Source organism: Delphinapterus leucas, chromosome 17 (genome assembly GCF_059928025.1).
Source record: "Delphinapterus leucas isolate spDelLeu-1000000601 "Yukka" chromosome 17, BTC_Dleu_Yukka2, whole genome shotgun sequence".
Lineage (NCBI taxonomy): Eukaryota > Metazoa > Chordata > Mammalia > Artiodactyla > Monodontidae > Delphinapterus > Delphinapterus leucas.
The window spans coordinates 57,086,456-57,101,650 of NC_143145.1; the positions used below are offsets into that span (position 1 = coordinate 57,086,456).

The 15,195-nt window shown below is 37.9% G+C and overlaps 1 protein-coding gene across 6 annotated transcripts in view; it reads right to left on the reverse strand.

Moving 5' to 3' along the window:
* WWP1 (WW domain containing E3 ubiquitin protein ligase 1) overlaps positions 1–15,195 on the reverse strand; it is a 117,273-nt gene that overhangs the window by 99,342 nt on the left and 2,736 nt on the right. Inside the window, exons 2-3 of one of the 6 annotated variants that reach the window (XM_089898991.1) lie at positions 12,899–12,985; positions 11,883–12,033 (exon numbers count right to left, since the gene is read on the reverse strand). The exons of 3 other annotated variants lie outside the window; for them this stretch is intronic. The gene's annotated coding sequence lies outside the window, so the exon portion shown is untranslated. Of the gene's footprint in view, positions 1–1,048; positions 1,115–11,882; positions 12,034–12,898; positions 12,986–15,195 lie in introns of all 6 variants that reach the window. 2 more of the 6 variants (XM_089898993.1, XM_089898992.1) reach the window with 2 other exon arrangements.

Below are 15,195 nucleotides of genomic sequence, written 5' to 3' on the forward strand. Positions count from 1 at the left end.
GTATAAGTCTCTGAAAATGAAGTATACCCTTCTACTTTCCAAAGTGACCGAGTACCTACACAACTTTCACCTCCTAAGATATACTCCCTCCCCACATTTATACCCTCTTCTTTTTGGCCACCAAACAGACTTTGGGTTTGTGTATTATTAAAAAACAACAAGAAGACAAAACGAGAAATTAAAAAAAAGAAAGAAAGAAAGAAAAGCCAACCTTCTTTTTCACCTCCTACTCACTCCTCCACCCGTGCAATTTAGTTGCCGCCTCACCTCTCTACTGAAATTATCTGCCCTCCTCTTCCATGACCAAACAGTGGCCACCTCACACCCATTCTCTCCTGGACCTCTCTGCACCACCAGACAAGGATTCACTCGATAAACAGACTGGGCCTCCATGCACTCCCTATGAAATCCTGACTCAAGCCTCTAATCTTCCCAGTAAAAGAGAATCAATTTACCATGGGGCAAAAAAGACCTGATCAATAAACAAAGTAGATAACAGGCACTTCTTTTAACACTTCTTCTGATTTAAGTCATTCAGCATATATATCTACTAGGCATGTTTTCAGGTAGTGTGTTAAACACTAGGAATACAAAAATGATCTAAGATATGCTCTTTGCCCTCAGTGAGTCTATAATTTAGCAGTGGAAACAGACAAGGAAATCAGCAGCTTCAAGCTCACTGACAGGGCCATGCAGAGAATACTGCCATAGTACAGAAAAGAAGCATCTAAATCAGATTTTGTGGGACAGGTGAAGAGGTGTCAGGAAAGGCTTCTGAGAGATGGTAACAGTTGACATGAGTTGTGGAGGACTCCTGCATAGCGCTGTAAACATGAGAGGAAAGAAGTGCGATCGAGACCTTCTGTGCTCAGAGAAGTGAGACCACCAATATGGGCAGCAAAAGCACAAGTAGTTCTTGCTCAGGGAAGCATGTGGAGAGCGAGCTGCAAGAGATGAAAGCTTAAAGCAGAAGGAAGCTGCACCATGAGGAGCACTAAGAAAGCCACAGAGAGACAATGCATGTTCAGCAGGGAAGGAACACACTTACATTTCGGAAAAACTGCTGTAACAGTGTCCTGAGGGTAGCCTGAAAGTGGGCTAGGCTGGAAATGGCCTGAGATAGAGGAAGAAGCAGAGATATTAAGGACCAGAACCTATAACTGGTGGACTAGTCAGATGCAGGGATAAAAGCAAGGGAGAGTACTTCTCAACATCCCCAACACAACCCTCTTCTCCAAGCTTCATAAATGCTCATCTAAACTACAGGCACATGGTCTCCCTGCTCCCACACCACATCCATCCTCTACCAGTGGTCAGAGTGGGCTTTCCAAAACAGTACGTGTCACAAAAACTGTTTCACACCCAATGTTCTCTCCTTTTAACTACAATAAATCCAAACTCATACATGGCCCCACGTGACCTGCTGCCCCTACATTTCCTACCTCTCTCCTCCCCTCTTTTCTCTCACTGGCATTCCTGCCATCCCTAACCTGAATACCTTGTGCTGCTGAGAGACCTCTGTTTTCACTCTCCATCTGACAGTCCCTTGGCTACCTTCTCAGCCTTAGGGCTCCACTCAAGTATGACCCGTTCAGAAAGAATCTCTATTCAGCCCAGGCACAGCCAAAGCCTCACTCCTTCAACTCTACCACCTCACCCTATTTTATCATTCTCAATGATTTACGTTCAGTTATCTTAACCTCTTACTTCTGTCTCCAACCCCATGCCGACCTCCAAGGGCAGCAACTCCATCTTATTTATTCCCAGAACCCAGGCTAAAAGCCTGGCCGAGGGAAGGCCCCCCCAAAAGTATTACTGACTGACTGAAACAGACCTCAGAAAATAGATACTGGAGGTAAAGGTAAGCAGAGTTCAAAAGTGAACTGCAAGAGTGAACTGAAGCCACTTGCTGCGACAGGTGGTCCTTCATCCAGGAAAGGCCTACTGCATACAATTAGCAGGGAAGAGCAGTACTGAAAGGCTGAACGGTAGATGAAGACCATGCACAGGGTTGAAGAAAGCTTCAAAAAAGAATTTCAAGGAAAAGAAGAGTGGCTAGGCCCACCAAGCACCCCAGTAAGATCAGTAAAAAGAGAAAACTGTTTACTGGACTGTACGGATGTTACCAGGCCTTTAGCAAGAGCAATTTTAATGCAGTGGTAGGGGCCCAGAGGCCAGAGGCTTCAGAAGTAAATGAAGAGCCAGAAACCTCTGTTCAGATGTACGATTGTACAGGAAAAGAGATACAGCCTTAAAGGGAGGCGTACGTAGGTTTGTTTTTGAAGACAGAAGAGACTTGAACATGCTTTCAGGCAGCAAGCAGCTGACGTCACAGAAAAGACAATGATTACTACGACAAGATCTCTGAGAAGTCAGGATTGGTTGAGATTTAATGCAGAGGTACAGACATAGTTCTTACACTGAGACTAGAAAGAGAAAAGAATGAGTGAAAGTGCAGATATCTCTGAAATTGTCTGGGAAGAAAGGTAAGGAGGTTTTACCTGCCATTTCCTTTGGTGAAGGAGGCATTGGGAATACAATGGTCAATAAACATAGACCAAATTCCCTGTTTTAACAGGGATGTGGTAGGTAACGAATTCAAGGCAGACAGAGCAGAGACTTGGGCCCAGGTCAGTAGTAGCAGCACCAATCCCCACAGATGTGCGATTTTTTTTTCCAACTCATCTTTATAGTTCCCGTTTAGAAGCAAAGATATGTTAGAGCTGTTTAGAACATAGGATTCAGAAGAGAAAAAGGCATACTCTAGCTACTATCAAACTACTTCCGGTTATTCAGATGCATTACGTACACACACACTCTCTGCCACCTTCGTTCATTAAAATTCAGCTAGAGAAAATAAAATAACTGGTATTCTCCAAAAAACCTCTTTACCCAAAGCTCACTAATGACACATATTTCTAATTCACTACCAGTTTTCCTCAACCTGGCTGCATGTCAGAATTACCTGGGGACTCCACCAGGGGCCCCAAGTGATTCTCACATACACATCTAGGCACCCATGACTTCCTACATGTTATTCCCACTGCTCATCTACCTAATTTCTAATCATCCCTAAAGATTCAGCTCAAGCAAACATAGCACTATAACCATGTTATTTCTTTATCTCCCCCATTACACCAGAAATTTCTTTATTACTACTTATCTTTATGATTCCAGCCCCTAGCCCACTGCTCAGCCCTTACTATATACTTAAAAAATGTATTAAATGAAGATTCACTATCAGTAAAACATTTAACCTGTAGAAATGGTTAGAGTAGTTATGTTAAAAAAAATGTACCTATATAGAACAGAACTAAAACTTTAAAATATTATAAAGAAAATCCTATACAGGTGGGATACCCTCTCCCATCTTTGCTCTGATAATTCTGAGCACCAAGTCCATGTCCACCTTACCAATGTGATTTTATCTCCACAGCCCACAATAAAGGCTCAATACAAAAATGTCCAATACAAAAGTAAAGGATAAGTGTTACCTAAAATGTTCATTTGACTTATTAAATACTCAAATGTCCAACAGTATATATACAAGAGAAAAGCTCATTAAACTTGGACACTTTCTGTCCCTAACTAAATATTCAAAATAATTCAGAAGTCTTAAATTAATCCCCAAATGATACATCAATTGGACTCTCAAAGTCTGGGGGAAAGACGGCTACTTAGAACACGGTACAGATTTTCCCAACAGGAATGTTATAAATGGTGGTGAGATACCAAGACCAAGGCACAAAAGCCTACCAAACCCATTAAAAGCCAAACCACTGGTACTGTCCACAGAGGTGTTTCAGACCTTCCACAAATACATATTTGTGTGCATATGCAAAAAGGAAAGCAAAATTCCAAAATAAATAGTTGACACTGAGAAAAAGTACCAAAAGCACTTTGCATGGTGCCTAATACATGGTAAATATGAGTATTTGCCATAAGTTATAGCTATTTTTTCCCAGAATCCCTGATTTCAAACTTCTGTGTTCATCAAGATAGCTTTATTTTTCTCACTGCATTCTAGACTATAAATTCCAAGCATGCAGGACAAATCCTGGCCATTGGCCATTGTATCCACCACGTCTGCCCCAAAGCCTGGCACACAGGAGTGTTTAATACTATTTAGATGATTATATTTGGATACTTGTTGTCAACGATTTGAATCTTAAAAACAGCTAAGTAAACACAGGCTTAAAACCAAATAGCCTCATTTAGTTTTTAGGTGCTCTTTTAAATTAACTACAGTACTTCTCAAATTGATTTTTTTTTCTTTTAAAACTACCATCAAGATGAAGGAAAAAAGTGTAAAAATTCAGGTAGAAAATATTCCTCCAAGAGTCACCAGCTTGGAAAACACTGCTCTAGATAATAGTCTCACTAAATGGCTGAATGAGACAGGGCATCTAAACTTCTCTGGGCCTTGGTAATCCTATTGATTAAGAAATGGAGGACAGAACATATTGATATTTTCTAGCTTAGAACTGCTTGACTATAAACACTGCATATTTCATGAAAACGTGAGAGTAACAACCATCCACAACCATCCACAATCTTTGCATCAACCTAACTCACAACTGTTTCCAGTTTTGTACCATTATTTTCCTCCAATACAGATTTTTTTTTTACAAAGTTGAAATCCTAGTGTACAAATCATTTTATTTTCTAACTCCCACCTCCCATTTACAGTAAGAACTGCTGAATACAAATTTGATTGAGCCCTTGGCCAACATCAGAGAACAATTTAATTTACGCTTGTAGTTTTTACAACATACCTTTGGCAACAATTTTCTAGAAGGCCACAAGATGGTGATGTTGCTCCATAAAATTCACCTTTTAAACATATAATCGAATAACTTATACCAACTTTCCAAAAAATGAAATTAATAGTTTTCCTCCACTTCAAGTAAAGGATATAAAAAAATGCTTGTACTCTATTTAATAGAAAACATTAATGAGGAAGAAAATGTATTCATCAAATTTAACAGCAACTGTTCTAATTTTCAAGCTAAACAGTTACGGTCCTTAAAAACAAAACAAAAACACAGGACTCTGGCACTATCACTGTGTCTTTTATCACAGGAATCTTTCCTTCCCTCTCTGCTCCATCCCCTTCCTTCCTCAGGTCATAAAAAAAAAAAAAATTACATTTTCACTTATTCATTGACTAACTTTTTCATAATTATTCTTAATTTAGAGAGATAACTCCTATTTCCCTGTTTTAAAAGAATTGATGCTAAAATGTATTTCCATCAACAAAAGTAAACTATACCAAAATGAGAATGAAATAATTTCTTTTCTAATTTGCTATAATTTCTCAATTTCTTATAATATACAATATGTTTATAATGGCAAATTACCAAAGCTTTTCACGCAGAAAATGTTTGCAGTTGGTCATTTTCCCCATACCTTAGCAAGTATCAGTAGAAGGCAGGTTTCCCATTCCTGTGGTGCTTATATAATGTCAATTAAAAAGAAAAATAAAATAACAGCATCTTAAAACTTGAGTTCCAGACCTACAGAATCAACTTAAGTTAACATGTAAAAAGAGCTGCGTAAATACTCCCTAAGCAGAAGAATAAGATGACAGAGCGTAACTATCTGGGACTGGCAGCACTTAACATGTGGTGCCTAAGTGACACAGAAACATGGCCAATCTTAAACCTGGAATCTGAATCAGGTCTCTGACTCCAAAAATAGTAAAAATCACAGTGACTATTTATTAGGCTCCTATTATTTGCCAAAAAAAAACTATCTCTAATGTTATCAATCACCCTTCTGAGTCATTATTTCTACTAACAGGTAAGAAAAATGAGGTTTCAGGAATGTAAGTAAATTGCCCAAGGTCACAAAACTGGTGAAAGTCAGGATTTTGAACCCAGGTCTCCTGGGCTCAAAGCCAATGCTCTTTTCACTACATTTGCGCTACAAACACAGAATATAAAAAAGAAATGCTGAGCTAAACCCAAACCTTAAAATAAGCAGTTTGCTGTACCAATCTGATGTTCCTATTCTTTTATCACTTAAGCAACTTCAGAGTAGGGTGGTTTTGTGGGGCTTGTAAGCTAGGTCATTGAAAACGTTTTTCCTGAAGGTTGAGAAAGTAATCTAAAACAGCGAATGTGTAAAAGCATAAACACACTAACAATGAAGAAGGTAGGCTGCTCAGGCTGTGTTTAATAAATCATTTCCATGTATTCTGGGAAAAACATCCAGGGCAACATAACATTCTCACTCTGCAAAGATCAAATTTCATGTAATTACATCATGTAACATCTCATATTTCAAAATGACACAAACATTTCCATAAATAATCTGTCATTTGTTTCAAAGTGTAGTATTTAATCATATAATACGTGCTTACCAGACTTTTTTCCTTCAAATCCAAAAATTTTAAAGGTTTGGTATTCTTCAAATACATAGTATTTGCTACATCTCATGAAGCAGCAGAAAGCACAGTCATGAATTAGAGCTGAAGATGAGGCTGAGAGCTGATTACGAGACTCACTGAGGGACACAAAGCTTCTTAATGTCAGGCCAAACCTGGGTCTGCTGACAAGGACAGCACTCTTTTCTACACTGCACTGGTCACTAGGATAGCATGACCCAAAGTTACATTCGCCTCAAAACATGTTCTGACTGTTTCTAAATATATTAAGGCTTTTAATTTTCCAGCATTTAAGTAACCATGGAGAGTTGCTGACTCTTCAATTCCAAAGTGCCAATCCCTAGTGTGAGAAGAGCATGTTGGGTAATGTAAGAGAGTTGAACAAACCTAGGTCCAAACTTCAATTTTACTACTATTCAGGTGTATTTAACCTCTCTGAGTCTGTTTTCTTACTGTGCAATGAAAATACCAACTCCATTTTGTGAAGGGGAAAAGAAGTGTTAACATTAACTCTAGGAAATCAGAACTGTTTCTAGAATGGAATATAGAAAGTGCCCAATAACTGATAACTTCCTAACACCCTCCCATCACCGCCACCACCCCAGTCACACTCTCAATTACTCTGAGAAGCTCCAACATTTTTCTACCATACTTCCACAACAATACAGAGGACAGCAGGTTAAGAAGCACTTCCATCACATGCCCATGCTGCAAAGTGATACAAAGCAAACTTCCACATCCACAGTAAGAATCAGATGAAAATCACATTTAGGATTAAAGACCTAAATGTAATAAGGCCAGACACTATAAAACTCTTAGAAGAAAACATAGGCAGAACACTCTATGACATAAATCACAGCAAGATCCTTTCTGACCCACCTCCTAGAGAAATGGAAATAAAAACATAAATAAACAAATGAGGCCTAATGAAACTTCAAAGCTTTTGCACAGCAAAGGAAACCATAAACAAGATGAAAAGACAACCCTCAGAAGGGGAGAAAATATTTGCAAATGAAACGACTGACAAAGGATTAATCTCCAAAATTTACAAGCAGCTCATGCAGCTCAGTATCAAAAAAACAACCCAATCCAAAAATGAGAAGACCTAAATAGACATTTCTCCAGAGACGATATACAGACTGCCAACAAACACATGAAAGGATGCTCAACATCACTAGTCATTAGAGAAATGCAAATCAAAACTACAATGATGTATCACCTCACACCAGTCAGAACGGCCATCATCAAAAAATCTACAAATAATAAATGCTGGAGAGGGTGTGGAGAAAAGGGAACCCTCTTGCACTGTTGCTGGGAATGTAAATTGATCCGGCCACTATGGAGAACAGTATGGAGGTTCCTTAAAAAACTACAAATAGAACTACCATATGTTCCAGCAATCCCACTCCTGGGCATATACCCTGAGAAAACCATAATTCAAAAAGAGTCATGTACCACAATGTTCACTGCAGCACTATTTACAATAGCCAGAACATGGAAGCAACCTAAGTGTCCATCGACACATGAATGGATAAAGAAGATGTGGCACATATATACAATGGAATATTACTCAGCCATAAAAAGAAACAAAATTGAGTTATCTGTAGTGAGGTGGATGGACCTAGAGACTGTCATACAGAGTGAAGTAAGTCAGAAAGAGAAAAATAAATACCATATGCTAACACATATATATGGAATCTAAAAAAAAAAAAAAAAAGGTTCTGAAGAACCTAGGGGCAGGACAGGAATAAAGACACAGATGTAGAGAATGGACTTGAAGACGTGGGGAGGGGGAAGCGTAAGCTGGGACAAAGTGAGAGAGTGGCATGGACATATATACACTACCAAACGTAAAACAGATAGCTAGTGGGAAGCAGCTGGATGGCACGGGGAGATCTGCTCAGTGCTTTGTGAACACCTAGAGGGGTGCGATAGGGAGGGTGAGAGGGAGGGAGACGCAAGAGGGAAGAGATATGGGGATATATGTATATGTATAGCTGATTCACTTTGTTATAAAGCAGAAACTAACACACCACTGTAAAGCAATTATACTCCAATAAAGATGTTAAAAAAATTACATTTTAACACTTGAGAGGAGTATAGTACTGCTAAATTCTTTGTTGTAAATACACAATTTCAAGATATTTTAAAGCTACTCCAGTAACAGAACACAGTATTAATTTACTATTTACAAATACTCTTCCTAAGCATTTTAAAGCAGGCTGCTAAGTATGAACTTTCAGATATCTCCATTCTTAGAGGAAAATATTAGAATCCAAAATACACAGAAACTTTCCAAATGAGATAATCAGTTAAACAGCTAAGACTTTATTCCTAGAATAATGTAATTCTTCTCAAGTTTAAAACACAGGGACACAATCCACAAATCCAAAACTCCAAAAACTATACAAACTTAAAGCTCCTTCTTAACTCATACGGTGACAAAAATTGAACTGACGTGAACTCATTTGGCAGCAGCATCTGAACAGATGTGTGACTATTTATTGTCCTTATTTATCCATAATTAAACAATTGCCAAGGAAAGTACAGAGTGCTGCCCTAAGACTTCATTGGGGTTTTATGTAACACAAAATGTGGAGTGTATTACGTTTCTAAAATTTTAAAAAAGAATTATTTCTGTAACACATCTGACACCAAAAACAAGGTCTTATAAACACACCCTAGTGACTATTTACTCAATACTAAGTGTTAGGTTTAAGCCATGCAATAAATCTATGAATAGGTACTATTATTACCATTTTACATGTGAATATCCACTTTACATATGATAAAACTAGGGCTTAATCTAAGGTTACCTTTACCAAGATCACTTAGTCAATAAGTAAGTGCCAGAAATCAAGTCTAGGCTTGTCTTACTTGAAGGCCTAAGCTCTTAAACAGCTAATAGTTCACAGGAAAATTAAATCACAAAGAAAGTTTTAAAACAAATTATAATTACCAAACGTTTTAAGTAGAACAATGAAATTCCTGAGTATGATGTATACTTTCCATTCTGGGTATTCATACCTAAACATCAACACCATATTTCACAGCTCGAAGGACAAAAAGAGATGAGTTTATTGTTGCTTTTCTTCCCAAAGAACTGGCCACAGTCAGGGAAAACAAACAAAAACAACAGGCTCCTCAAACAAATGCCAACTAATCCTTTCTACTCAAATTTAGAAAGAATCATGGGTTTAGCATGGTTTTTTTTTTACCACAAAATGTACTAACACAATAAAAAATAAGGTTGATACAAACATAGGTTAAGTTTTTCCAAGTACAGCCCCAATTTAAAGATCTGCCATTCCAATGACAGATATGATCACAGCACTGAGGAGGGTTAAAGTGAAGTAGATGCAGGCTGTCACTACCACTGCCCTAAGCAAAAGTTAAGAGAAAATAAGCTTCAAGGTTTTGTTTTTTTTCTTTTGGATTGATCGATCTAAAATTTAAACCTTCTCTTATGACTTTCTTCTCAAATCAATATCCTTATTCTAAGCAATGGCTTTTCCCCACAAGAGACAGATCATGGTCCCCATCCAACCAAATTAGACACACTTCAATCAAAATCTTAATTTCTGAGTAGCTTATCTTAACTAAGTGAAAAGCATAAGATTATCGGATAAATAATCCAATATCTAATTTAACTGTTTCAGCTAAAGCATTTTTTAAAAAGAAACATCTTCACTCATAAAAATGTATTTTGTAGAAGTATAGGGTAATTTTTTGAACAAGGAGTCCTGATGGGTGCCTCTTGCAGGGTTACTTCTCTTGCCTACTTCTTACTGTAATTACCAACTATCAGGTTTCTATAGTTTGGATCAAGTCCTTGGCAATTATCTTAAGCCTCTTTAAATATCTGAAAGGTTCAGATGTTAAGTTCCCTTTGTATTTACATTATACATGTGTATTTACTGAACAGTATAGCTTAAAAAATGGTCTCAGAGAACACCAGAACCCCAAATTACCAATTCAGTTTATACCAGCAGTTCTCAAACTAATGTGTATAAAATCATCTGAGGTATTTACTAAAAATGAAGACTCCTGAACTCCACTATCAAGGACCATACCATAGATCTTGAAGAGTACTCAAGAATCTACACATTTAACCAATATCCCAGATGACCATGATGCAGGGACTGCACTTTGGCAAATACTTATCTACCCTGTATTTCATCCAATGACGGTGTTAACAATTTCTTGTTCCCAGACTGTACAGCCAAACCATCACCAGCTGATAACTGCAGCCATGTTGAGTCAGTATCTTTCTCAGAGTCATTCTTAACCTTTCGGCAACCTATTTTTTAAGCTAAGAGGTGAGATTTGATATGTAGCTCTGCTCATGCCAAACTAAACTACAACTGTCCTTGAGAAATGAGTGGCTCACAGAAAACTAGACTACTTGTTTGAATTTTCAACTTGTTAATAATAATGAACTAAGAGCAATAAAAATGATTTAAGGGCTGCTCGTGTCCAAGGGATCCCATTTTCTGCTTTAAAACATTCTTTCAATGAATCCTTACAAAAATCCAGTACAGAAGATATTCTTTACCTTTTACAGAAGAAGAAACTGAGGCAACACTGCTATTAAGCACTACTGACAGAAGTCAGCTGTGCCTGACTTTAAAGCTACAGCTGTGCCTGACTTTAAAGCTACAGCTGTGCCTGACTTTAAAGCTACAGCTCTTGACCCACATGCGGGAACGCCTTTAATTCTTAAACTTTAAGAGCAGAACGATGTAGTTTTATTTACTTCTAAGATAAAGTATGCCCTAATTTATACACAGCAAGTTCATTTGACTAATTCTCCTCCCCACGCTAACTGAACACAAAGAGCAGTTCATCTTGGCAAGTTGGAGCTAAGGTTTAACAGGAATATCCTACGTCAAGTCAGGACTCAAGTCAGTTTGCTTCTACTCATCCTATGTAGTCCTAATTATGGGTATACTAAACAGCTATCAAAAGATCTTGTTTTCCTTAGTTAAAAAGGTATCACACCTACAATTCTGTTAATGCTAGTACATTTTTAAACCACTCCTGTAATTTAGGGCAGGGAGGAGAGCCATGAAGAAACACCTTAAGGTAACTCTATCTACACCTTTCTTTGTGCCCTAGCCTCTCCTATGTATATAAATAATGTTTCTCAGTACACTCAATCACCAAGTCCTGCCCACAACAGCCAACATACTACTATATTCAGAAATCTGCAAAGAGTTTTGCACTAGGAGGCAGGGGCCCATCTTTTAATCTATTCAAAATTCAAAAATGCTCCAAATCTACACCTAAATTCTTTAAATGTAATATATTGATTCATTATTCCACTCAAAAGCTATAATGTAATAACAACAAAACACACATTTTCTTCATGCCACAGTTAGCCATAACATTATTCAGCATATAACTTGCACTAAAAAAAAGATACTACTGAGATTAAGTGATAATGAGATAACGATAAGGTGAGAAAACACCAGCTAGCAATCAATTAACCTACCTGTTCCTGGGAAGGATGAGCATTGCCTCATTCCTTACATTTCGCTAAGCAGACAGGATTTCCATTCCAGTCTCCACAAGGAAAGAATATTTTCTCCACTATAATGACTCTTTCCCAAGGAAGGGTGGCTTATCCCAAACTTTCCCAGACACTGCAAACAGAAAATACTATTTGTGAGGCACCAGTTTGCTCAAGGCTAGTCAAGGCCAGAGTGAACCGTTTCAGAGCAGCCTGGGCTCTGGGTCCTGCACTGTCTTGCCCTCAAGTATGGCAAGTCAATCCTGCCCCATTATGGTAACATACTGGGTCAAACCCCAGAGACCCAAAACTTTCTCCTCTTCTCTACCCCAGAAGTGTTGACTATTCCTATTTGTGTAATAAGCCAAACATGCTATCATTTGCACTTTAGATTCAGCTTTCCCTCTGACAGGCCTAGACTCAAAGTACTAAAAGTACCAGGCAGCTCAAGTCCCAGCTTCCAAAACAGTTCTTCCAGAAGCCCCATTTTGGGGTAATACAGCTGTGTGGTGTAATCCCGGGATTCACATATTTGTCTAGTCCCTTTCCCTTGAATCTGGGCTGGACCTATGACTTGCTTTAACTAACGGAATGTGGCAGAAATGAGGCTATGCTGGTTCCAAGCCTATGTCTTAAGAAGGCCTGGTTGCCTCTGTTTTTGCACTCCTGGAAGCCCTAAGCCACCATGTAAGGCCAGCAATCCTTCTGGAAAGGCCACATGGAGAGAAGTGGCCTTGAGACAAGACTATGTGGTAAAAGAGAAAGAGTAAGAGAAAGAGAGAAAGAAAGAGAGAGAAGACTAGCATGCAGCTGAAAGCCAGCTATTAAAGTGACCACCCGCAAAACCAGCAGAACTGCCCAAATGAGCCCAGCCCAGGAAAGCAAACCCGTGAGCCAAAAACAAAACAAAACAAAAAGCCAAAAATCCTGGTTGTTTTAAGTCACTTAGTTTCAGGTTTTTTTGTCACACAGCAATAAATAACCAAAACAATGCTCACCTGGTTCCTTGTCTTTTTGCCTAATTTGTTCAAAACCCAGGAAAAAAGGAGGGGTGTAATGACAGGCAGCAGGGACACCACGATGCGCTATGAACAAATGATTTAAGGAACATCAAGACAGATGCTGGTCTTTCTCATACCTTAGGAACTATCTGACAAATAGTTTTACAAAACATACTCCAAAAACAGTCATTTAAACATATGAATTTAAAATGTATACTAAGAGCTTTTTAAGGTAAATTTCTTTTTACATGATAAAGCTTTTTATGTACTGGTAAAAACCACAGAATATCATGATATGTACTTTTGAAAATCAGATCCTGATTGCTCCAAAAATACAAATTTTCATAGACAAAACTTTTATAAACGAACAAACTCCATCTGTAAAAACACCTGAATTAAAAATCAACAAATTTTCAAAAGGGTATTAATCCCTACATTTCACCAATGTACTTTTTCAGACAAGAAATCACCTTTTGCTTTTTCCTTGATAGGAGGATAACTGTGATAAATACTTAAAATTTTCAAATTTACCTACCGATAGCCACTACAATGAGGTTACCATTTTCACACAAAGGAGGAAATAAACAAGCTCAGATCTACACAGTAAAAAAGTTTAACAGATTCCAAACAGGTAAATTCAAACTTCTCACACAGAGCCTTCAGTTAAATTCCCATTTTAGATGAAGAGTTGGTGGGAAAAGAATACTGACTCAGGAACAAAAAAAATAGGTTTTAGCTCTAGTTCTAATTTTGGCCACTTGCTAGCCATATACCCTGGAAATTTTACATTTTTTAATTTCTTTGAGCTTCAGTGTCTTCATCTAAAAAGGAATTATCTCCTTACACACCTACTGATCAATTTTCATGAGAATCAAATGATGACGTATATGCAACCATGCTGAAAAAGTGTAAAATACTGTAATATATAAAATATGATATTCTTCTTAATGCCAGCAAAGAGTAAAAAATCATCTATGTATGTGCTTTTTGTTAGACATTTTCTCTCCACTATGTATTAGTAACTGGTTACTTCAAAAACCACTATTAAGGCTAATTTACTGCCTTCCACTGCTTGTTATAAGTACATCATATTTTTACAGAAAGAGTAAAAAAGATCCTAGCCTTTCTAATAATTACAGAATCAAACTTTCTAGGGCTATAACAGATACTATGTAATAACCTGCTCTGGTTCCCTGCCAGGAAGACAATCCTATAGATGCAGAAAAGTCAACTGTTTACTAATCAAATTATGCTTTAACCATAATTAGTTTTCAGAGGATTAATCTGGCAGCAGCTTGTAGTGTGAACTGAAGTAGAGGGAACCTGAAGGTAGAACGACTTCTTTCTTCATTGCTGTGGTCATAGGTGTGAGGGTCTGAACTCTGGAGGCAGTAATAGGAATTGAGGAAGGAATGGAGGAAGGAAGTACAATAGACAGAATTTGATGATGAGAGAGAAAATGAAGGAAGTAAAAATAACTGAGATTCTGGTCCAGGTTGATTGGGAGAATAGTGGTACATTTTGAGCAACATCAATTGGAATTTTTATCTTCAGCGTATGTGTGGTACTTTACAGCGGTAGTTCTCAGCCTTCCTCTGTAATAATTTAACCAGAGTTAGCTACTTAATCCAATGAAAAAATTCACTGACTAGGTCTCTGCACTTCATTATTCTGTAAAGTTTTACTTTTTACTTGATAAAGGGTTCCTGAATGAAGAAGTAGTTTCAGGGAATAGAGAAGATAAAAGTTCTTAAAGTTCCTTATTTCACTTACTTCCCCTCCAGCCCCACCTCTCCAACCCAAACTGAGATACAAAGGAAATAAATGAGAACATGACTGTTCTGATATTTCTGTCTGCTCTCCATACACCCAATTCATCCCTCAGCCTCACCAGCTCTCCTGCACATGGAAAACAAGAAAGGTACAGATAGTCCAATAAAAATCTAAAACCCAAGAATCACAAAATGTTAAGAACTGAAAGGAACCTCCCAGGATCCATCTAGTCCCTACTGATGAGGTCACTTAAAGGCAGTGACTACATCCAATTGATGGTAAATCTGTTGCACATATCTCCATACAAGAAAACCATCACTGTCAATCAACTCCTGATTCTACTTTACCCACTTGCTAACTGAAATGCTTGGGACAAATCATTTAACCTCTTGGACTAGTCTGTTCTGTAATAGAATAGCAAATAAGATAAGTTAGGCAATATTCTCTGTAAGCTGTAAACCACAACACAAGTCTAAGGAGATATTGTCTCTAGGTGTACATACAATATGTCTTTACAGCAG